The 8,287-nt window shown below is 32.4% G+C and overlaps 1 long non-coding RNA gene across 1 annotated transcript; it reads right to left on the minus strand.

The window, feature by feature from the left end:
* Window positions 1-813: 813 nt before the first annotated feature.
* Window positions 814-1,884, minus strand: LOC117909544. The gene is made up of 3 exons (XR_004650391.1): window positions 1,820-1,884; window positions 1,615-1,719; window positions 814-901 (listed from the first exon to the last, which is right to left on the minus strand). It is a non-coding gene; the product is annotated as an uncharacterized LOC117909544 (long non-coding RNA).
* Window positions 1,885-8,287: the final 6,403 nt, after the last annotated feature.

The following is an 8,287-nucleotide window of genomic DNA, read 5'->3' on the forward strand; positions in this document are numbered from 1 at the left end:
ACAAAATTAGATTCTTAAAAGTTTTAACACATTAAATTCAATAAGCTCATTAATTTCAAAGAAGGTTGGTAGCCAAAGGTAGTAGGATAATTGAGATAAAGAAACTAGGAATAAAGAAAAATTAATTTTAGGTAAAACATTATAATTAAATTGATATTTTAACTTGACATGTTATGAATCCATGAAAAATAATACATTGGCAATACTTAATTGATTAAAAGAGTAAAATAACACCAAATATAGCAAAAAACTACATGATATGGACAAATGGTTTATTTTTGTAACAGTCATCAGTAGACTAAAATTAAAAGGGCCTTAGTGGAGGAAAAAACTATTATGTCAAAATGACTAGTTTCTTTCCTTAGAATTGCATTTAGATTGAGGAGCTATTATTCAAGTTGATACCCTATTTTAGACAACGAGGCTTTGGAGGCCTATTTAGAGAGAATGAGGTGCTCTTTTTTTTTCCTTAAGCTTATTTGTAAGAAGTCTTAATCTAATTTCCTATTTTTTTTAATGTCAAAGAAAATATAAGTATAAGATATTTTAAACTTTAAGCCCATTAGTTTAGGAGGAGGCCTCTACAAATTTAAATTGAAAAAAGTTATACAGCAAGTGATCTTAAGGATCTAAAATGTTTTTTTTTAGGATAGACATATTCCTAATGCATGCACATGTAATGAGACTAAAGACTTTCCTAAAAACAGTTTGAAAATGCATGAATTTTCGTACCATTACAACACTAGGATTTCAACAAATCCAACTAATAAGGATGTATACAGGAAATACACAAAGGGTGTGACACCTACCATGTCTACTAGGCTTCACCTCTCAATTTGCCAATTACACATCCATCAAAATAGAGCAACCATTGGATGATCCATATTGAAAACACTGCCAACTAGAAGTACCAAGATATATATTAACAAATCATGACTAAGAATAAATTATAAAATTAACATTAACAAAATATTCACTAGATCTTTAGAATAATATGAAGTTATATTAGACTATAGGTCATACAAGGTACCTTCAAACATGAGTAATGATTAATTGAGTCATTAACATAACCCAATCTGAGCGAACTTCATTAATTTCCATTTCACTATATGTTTTTCTCCCATTAAACTGAAATGGAATAACATACATCTTCACTAAGTTGAATTGGAAAATCAAGTGCTATAGCAAAATGACCAACCATATGAATTGCATTGCATACAAACCTTTGATGTTAGTTGGTTTGGATTAGCAATGATTTCTTTCATGTATCTCATCACGTAATACCCACATTCCATACTACCTGGTTGTCTTGGACACTATGGCAAAAGTATCAACAATTACAACAAACATAGCATGATGTTCTTACTTCTTTAGTATCTAACTGATCATCATATTAATCATCGCCCATTTCCTAATTTTGTGTAGTGAATTAAGTGGTCAAACAATATATTTTAATCTAAAGGAATAAGTACTTACAACCACTTTCACCCAAGTCGGCTCTCTCTTTGATGTTTTCTGTTTTTCTGGTGGGTTGATTCTAATTGCCCTATAAAAAAGAAATGATGTTCTATAGATAATATGCATTGTACTAAAATATGAGAAGTACACACTTACATGTTAACTATCTCCCTAAGATCATCACATGGTTGACAAGCCATTGGATCAAGGTAATATGCAATCATTCTCTTCATCTCCAATGCCACTAAGACCCAGTGGAAACTAAAGAAAAAAGAAAAAAAATTGTAATATAATATCCACAAATTAATACATCATAAACTAACTTATATACACTATATCGAGATTTGGGATAAAAGGTTACTCTGGATTGTATGGAATAAGCATATATTCAGCATGTTTTGCATTCCTTAGTCGATCCGCAATGACCCTTAACCTGTTTTCTTTACTTCTCTCTCCCATTCCAGCTTTTGAAACCAATGCTGGATTGACAAAAACATATTGTTCAACCTGCTTTCCATCAATCAACTTTCTATGCAGGTGCCTAATTAAATCCCACATAATAAGTTATTAACAATCATTATTAGTCATTAGCAAATAACCTTTTACCTAAAAAAAGTGTGAAGAGTAATTAAAAAAATTATAAAATCCCTCACCAGATGTAGTATAAGATACAATTGGATGACACTTTTTTTTATGATATAATCATGTCCATATCTTCTTTCATTAGGAAGGTCTTGAAACTCTCACCAAAAACATCATCTGGGAAGTCAACAGGATGTACTCTTGAGGTACTCAGCATGAGGCCAACCAATGCCTCAAAATTCTTGATATCTTGTGCTTTCTCACCCTTAGATTTGACTTCAACTTCATTTTCTTTTTGTTTCTTTCCTTTCTTGGATGTCTATACAATTAAGAACCATGATACAAATCAAATCAACTAGTTGAATATACAAAAAAAATGAAAAATAAAATAAAATTTAAGGTTATCATAAAGCTTGGTAAATAAATTTACTCACCGAGATAAGAGTATGAATGATGACTAAATGAGCTGGCCACAAAACTTGGTAACCATTTGCAGCCCCAACAGTAGTAGTTTGTCCAGGAATAGGAATGGGAAGGGGTGCACTTGAATCATAAGAAGTATCAACAACTACTAGATAGTTGGGACCACATTCAAGTATAATTGTGCCACCGGCCACTATATTTTCCTTGGTCTCCACAGCCAACTCACATTTTCTAACCTACAAAATGAAGTTATATTATTAGATATGAGCCAATATTCTATATTTCATTCTTTCAAGTCTACATCTTCAAATTAACATTGGTTAATATTGAAAGCCATCTATAAGGTACAAGCAAAAATGTGAGATATGAAGTAATTTTATATCACATTGGAAAGATTAAATGAAGGCATGCGAATTATTATGTGTTTATATAAAGAATAACTATTCTTAAAATAAAAGAGGTTAGTAATGCATAATCAATCAAAATAATTATTGAACATTAAAAAGTTTCATAATATATGAAATAAAAATCCCATATGATCTAATTATGTAGACAACAAAATTATATTATCTATTTTGTAAATGCCCAAAATGCTAAAAAAAAAATTTGACAACTTTTTGATTTTCTTATATTGCACCACATAAAAGAAAACCATATATGTTCCACCAACAATTAAATTAAATTCAAACAACAAAATTTACCTAAATTATATCTCCTATTACAACAAAAATTATCATCAAATTAACTAGATAAATACCTTGTTCTTTGGTTCTATTGGCACTAGTGGACCTGCATCTTCACCTCTACGGATTGGCTTCTCAACTACTTCTGGTAGGAGAAGCTGTTTTTGTTTCATGTTCGAACGGCTAACATCAGATTGGGGAGTGACTGCTCCCACTTGAGACAGTTTTGCTAGCACTTCTGCTTGAAAGTTTCTTTGCTCTTCTTTAGATGCTGCTATAAAATCCCTAACAGCACAATCTACAGCACTATTAAATATTGACGAGGTGTGTGGTGCTTCCCTTTGGCTCTAACTCGACCACTATACTCAGGAGTACCCAATGCTTCTACAAGTATATCATTACTCCCATTGACACTCCTACCATTCTCTTGAGACTCTTTCAACAGCTTATCCTTAAAAAAAAAATGTTAATTATGAAGTTCAATTATAAATTTGTTATCATAAATTAGCTATTATAAATAAATGAAACTAAGGTTGAAAATATCCACTTACTATTTTTTCAATCACTGGTATGACCACTTCATCAAAGGTGCCATCTTTTTTTTTCTCTTGCTTTCTTCCATAATATGCTTCGATCAATACTTTCATTTGACCCACTTGCAACCATCTTTTAAAAAGAGACAATGTATAATGTAATAAGCATATAACACTATTATGCATTATGTATAAAATAAATAAATAAACTATAAATTAGTATAAACTTACCATCTCTTCCTCAAGACCAGCATATCCTTTCCTACTTAGATGGTGATTATAAATGTGTTTATTTCTTCTTTCTTTTTGAACTTCTCGATATTCCTATAAATTAAAAATGTATAATTAATGAATGTGAATACAAGATATGTAAAGAGTTGTAATTATTCCTTAAATCTATCAGACAATCGATCTTTAACAAACATTGTCCAATCTTCATCCTCAATAAAAATATATTGAATTGGCGGTTTTTTGAGGAGCTCCGGTTGGTCTTGAAAGGAAGAATGTACTTCACTGTTAGCATGTTCTTAAATGATCGAAAACATTTTCCAATGGTTAGCATACAATTCCTCCTACTTTTGGGATTCAATGAAAAAACACCCTACACATTAATAGTATACATGTTAGTGACTTAATATGGTTAGGAATGATTGATGTTTTGCATAAAGGTGATGTAGGTAAGAATGTGTTACCTCAATGCTATCCCATAACTTATCCTTCAACTGTTTAGGTACAACATGCCACGTTTGATATCTTATTGGCACCATAGTGCGTGCTAATACGCCTAAATAGCTTGTTAGATGAATTGTTGATTCTCCTATGAAAATGCCATCAAGATTGTACTTAACTTGCAACTTGATCCCTTTGCTTCTGTTCTTGGTAATCATGGACTTTGGTGTCATTCCTCTGTACTTCCTTTTTGTGGTTTTTTCTCCTTTCTCTGGATCCATTCTGGTAACAAAAAAAAAAAAAAACAAAACTAATAAAGATTAGTTAACATTATATTAGATATAACCGTGTTAGAGAAGAGTTGTAAAAAGAAAATTTTAGACAAAATAATCCCTCATCATTGCATAATGAAATGCCACCAATGAAATGGCCTTATCTATTCTCAGTTTCTTATTCACTTGTGCCATAAAAGTGAGACAAAGATAGTCTTTAATTAAGTTCATTTAGTTGTGTGCTTCAATTATTTAGACATTTTGTTGTTTCAAATACTTTTTTTTAGTGAATTGTATGTATTCAGATCATACATTTCATGGACCTTTTTTTTGGAATGGTTCATCACATAACGAAGTTGACATTTCAGTTTAGCTATTTTTTCTCCATCTTTCTTGCTCATTTGATTTATTTTAATTTAAATTTGTTTTATTTTATGAATTTTTATATTCTAGTATGTGTTTCTCTTATTATTTTTGCTAATCCATTGTCATTTTCTTTTGCTTTTTCCTATGAGAGCCTTTTAGAATTGCATATTTAACTTACTGAATTGTTAACTAGTTCATATCAAAACTAAAATTTACATATAAGAATTTTACAAGAATCATACTTGATATTTGCTTTAGTATATCAAATTTTAATAACAAGAAATGTCAAATGTAGAAGCAAAATAATAATAATAAGAATAATAATAATAAATAATAATAATAATAATAATAATAATAATAATAATAATATCAAAATGGCATCAACTTAGGCAATCAACTTGATGTTCTTTGGAAACAAAAAGAATTAAAATTACCTGTTTTGTAGGATCTGCAACCCACTCGGCATCCTTTATTTGTACATCATTATTATAAGTTTACAATTCAACTACACAGAGGATTTGTTCTCAATCCAAATTCCCTCACAATCACCTCTTATACATATTGCATCTGAGTCTTCCATTGCATCAAATGCTTCAACTTCTGGCAATGTCCCTATAAAGGGATGGTGTTCAATAGAATTGTCCACAAGGTCATCACTTCCTTCCTTATCCAAGAAATCTTTTTGAGGAGTTGACAAAACAACTGACCATCTTGGATCAAGTTGGTCTTGCACATAAAATACTTGCTTGGCTTGAGATGCCAAAATGAAAGGATCTGATTTATGAGCAGTTTTGTTAAAGTCAACTAATGTAAAGCAAGATCGTCAACTTTTATGCCATTCTATTATCAATCCAATCACACTTGAAAACTGGTATCCTAAACATGGTATAATCAAGGTCCCAGATCTCGTTAATAATCCCGTAGAAACAAAGCTCACCAAACACTGGCTTTTGATCCTTGGCACTTGCAATTTGCATTGTTGAAGCTACAATACTAACTCCGCTATTTTGGGTAGCTCGTACGTCATCACGCTCCTTACTATGGTATCACATCCATTAATGACATATCCATGATATTTTGAACATAGTGGCTAGGACCATGAGCTATCCACTTAAGGTCTCAGATATAGGTTCATTGTTACCAATTGCAACTTCAATCGCAATATAAATAATAGTTACTATGTATGTTCAACATTAGTAAAAAGAATAGTTCAAATTTGAGCACCAATTCAATACCTTTTTCGAAACCAATAGTAAATGTTCGCATGTGTTCATTCTGGAGCCACTTTTGTCTTTTAGATGACGAGGATTTTTCAATTTCAATCATTCATGTGCTCTCTATGCAATTATTTATAAAAAGTTCAAAGTTATTGTCCTGTAGTAATTTAAGTATAACAAATAAATATAAGTGTTAGTAGTTCTTACTCGATATAAGGTTGGACAATAGTTGTATTCTCTAAAACATAATGATGTGCATGCAACCACAAATTAGAATCAACGATCACAACTTGACCTCTAGTATCGGTTGCCCCAACTTTTTGGTTAATGTTTAACTAATAGGAATCCCAATTGCATCTACATTGATAAGTACTCTGTACAAAAATTCAATAGCTTTCCTCCGCAATATAGCATTCGATGATGCAACCTTCGGTCGGTTACGATTCGACATACCCTTTCAAAACATTCATGAATCTTTCAAAGGGTACATCCACCTTAGGTAAACCGGTCCACAAAGTCTGACCTCTCTTACAAGATGCACAGTAAGATGGAGCATGATATCGAAGAAGGAAGGTGGAAGTACTTCTCAAGTAAGCATAATGTCACCACTACATCATTTGTAACTTATCCAATGCAGGCACATCAACCACTTTGCTACAAAGAGCATTGAAAAAAAAACTCAATCTACAAATAGCATGTCTTACATGCTTTGGCAAAACTGATCGTAATGACACTGGCAATAATTGTTGCATTAATGCATGATAGTCATGGATTAAGACCATAAAGCTTCAAGTCTTCCATTGACACAAGGTTTCTCATGTTAGAGCAATAACCTTCAGGAACCTTTAATTGTGATAAAGTTGGCAAAAAAGCTTCTCTCCACTTTAGATAGTGTGTAACATGCAGGTGGGAGGTAAGTTCGATTGATTCAAACTTTGGCCCTAATTCACACCTTAAGCCCATTTCCAGAAGGTCTAAACGAGAATTAAGTCCATCCTTTGTCTTACCTGGAATGTTAAGTAAGGTACGATGATGCTTTCACAAACATTTTCTCTATGTGGCATTACATCCAAGTTATGACGAACATGTAGGTATTTCCAATACTCAAGATCAAAGAATATAGACTTTTCTTCCAACAATTTCTAGTTTTGACATTCAACTTACCTCGAGTCATCTTATTTTTTCCCCATGAATTACAAATGACATCAATTTTCCTTAGAATTTCCTCTCCAGTCAATGGTTGCAAAGGTGACCGAAACTCTTGTTCCCCATTAAATGCTTTTTTTGTTTCCTAAAAGGATGATTGCAAGGAAGAAATCGTCTATGACCTGTATATGAGTTCTTTTTCCCATGCTTCAATCTATGAGAGTAGGTATCTTCCCCACATATGGGGCATGCAAAATATCCTTTAATTGTGCAACCAGATAAGTTTCCATACGCAGGAAAATCATTGATTGTCCACAGTAAAACAGCTCTTAATGTAAACAGCTCTTGTTGATGTGCATCATAAGATTCAACCCCCACCTCCCACAACAATTTTAGGTCATCCAATAATGGTGCTAAATAAACATCAATGTCATTTCCAGGTTGTCGTGGACCCGATATTAACAAAGACAACATCATAAACTTCCTTTTCATGCATAACCAGGGAGGAAGGTTATAAATTATCATTATAATAGGCCAACAACTGTGTCTACTACTCATTGAACTGTGAGGATTTATACCATTTGCTGAAATAGCAAGTCTAAGGTTTCTAGGTTCTGAAGCAAAATCAGGCCATCTGTGATCGACTAGTTTCCATGATGGGGAGTCGGATGGATGACGTAATTTTCCATCAAATTCTCTTTCTTGGGCATGCCATATGAGGTCTTTTGCAACTGTTGGGGACCGAAACAATCTTCTAAATCTTGGAATAGGAGGAAAATACCACATTACTTTTGCAGGGACTCCCTTCCTCTTTTTAGTTTTTGTTCTATCTAACTTCCATCGTGAAGTTCCACAAGTTAGACATGAAGATGCATCCTTCAAATCATTCCTATACAATATGCAATCATTCGGACAAGCATGTATTTTCTCATATTCCA

The sequence above is a fragment of the Vitis riparia genome, chromosome 3 (assembly GCF_004353265.1).
Source record: "Vitis riparia cultivar Riparia Gloire de Montpellier isolate 1030 chromosome 3, EGFV_Vit.rip_1.0, whole genome shotgun sequence".
Taxonomy (NCBI): domain Eukaryota; kingdom Viridiplantae; phylum Streptophyta; class Magnoliopsida; order Vitales; family Vitaceae; genus Vitis; species Vitis riparia.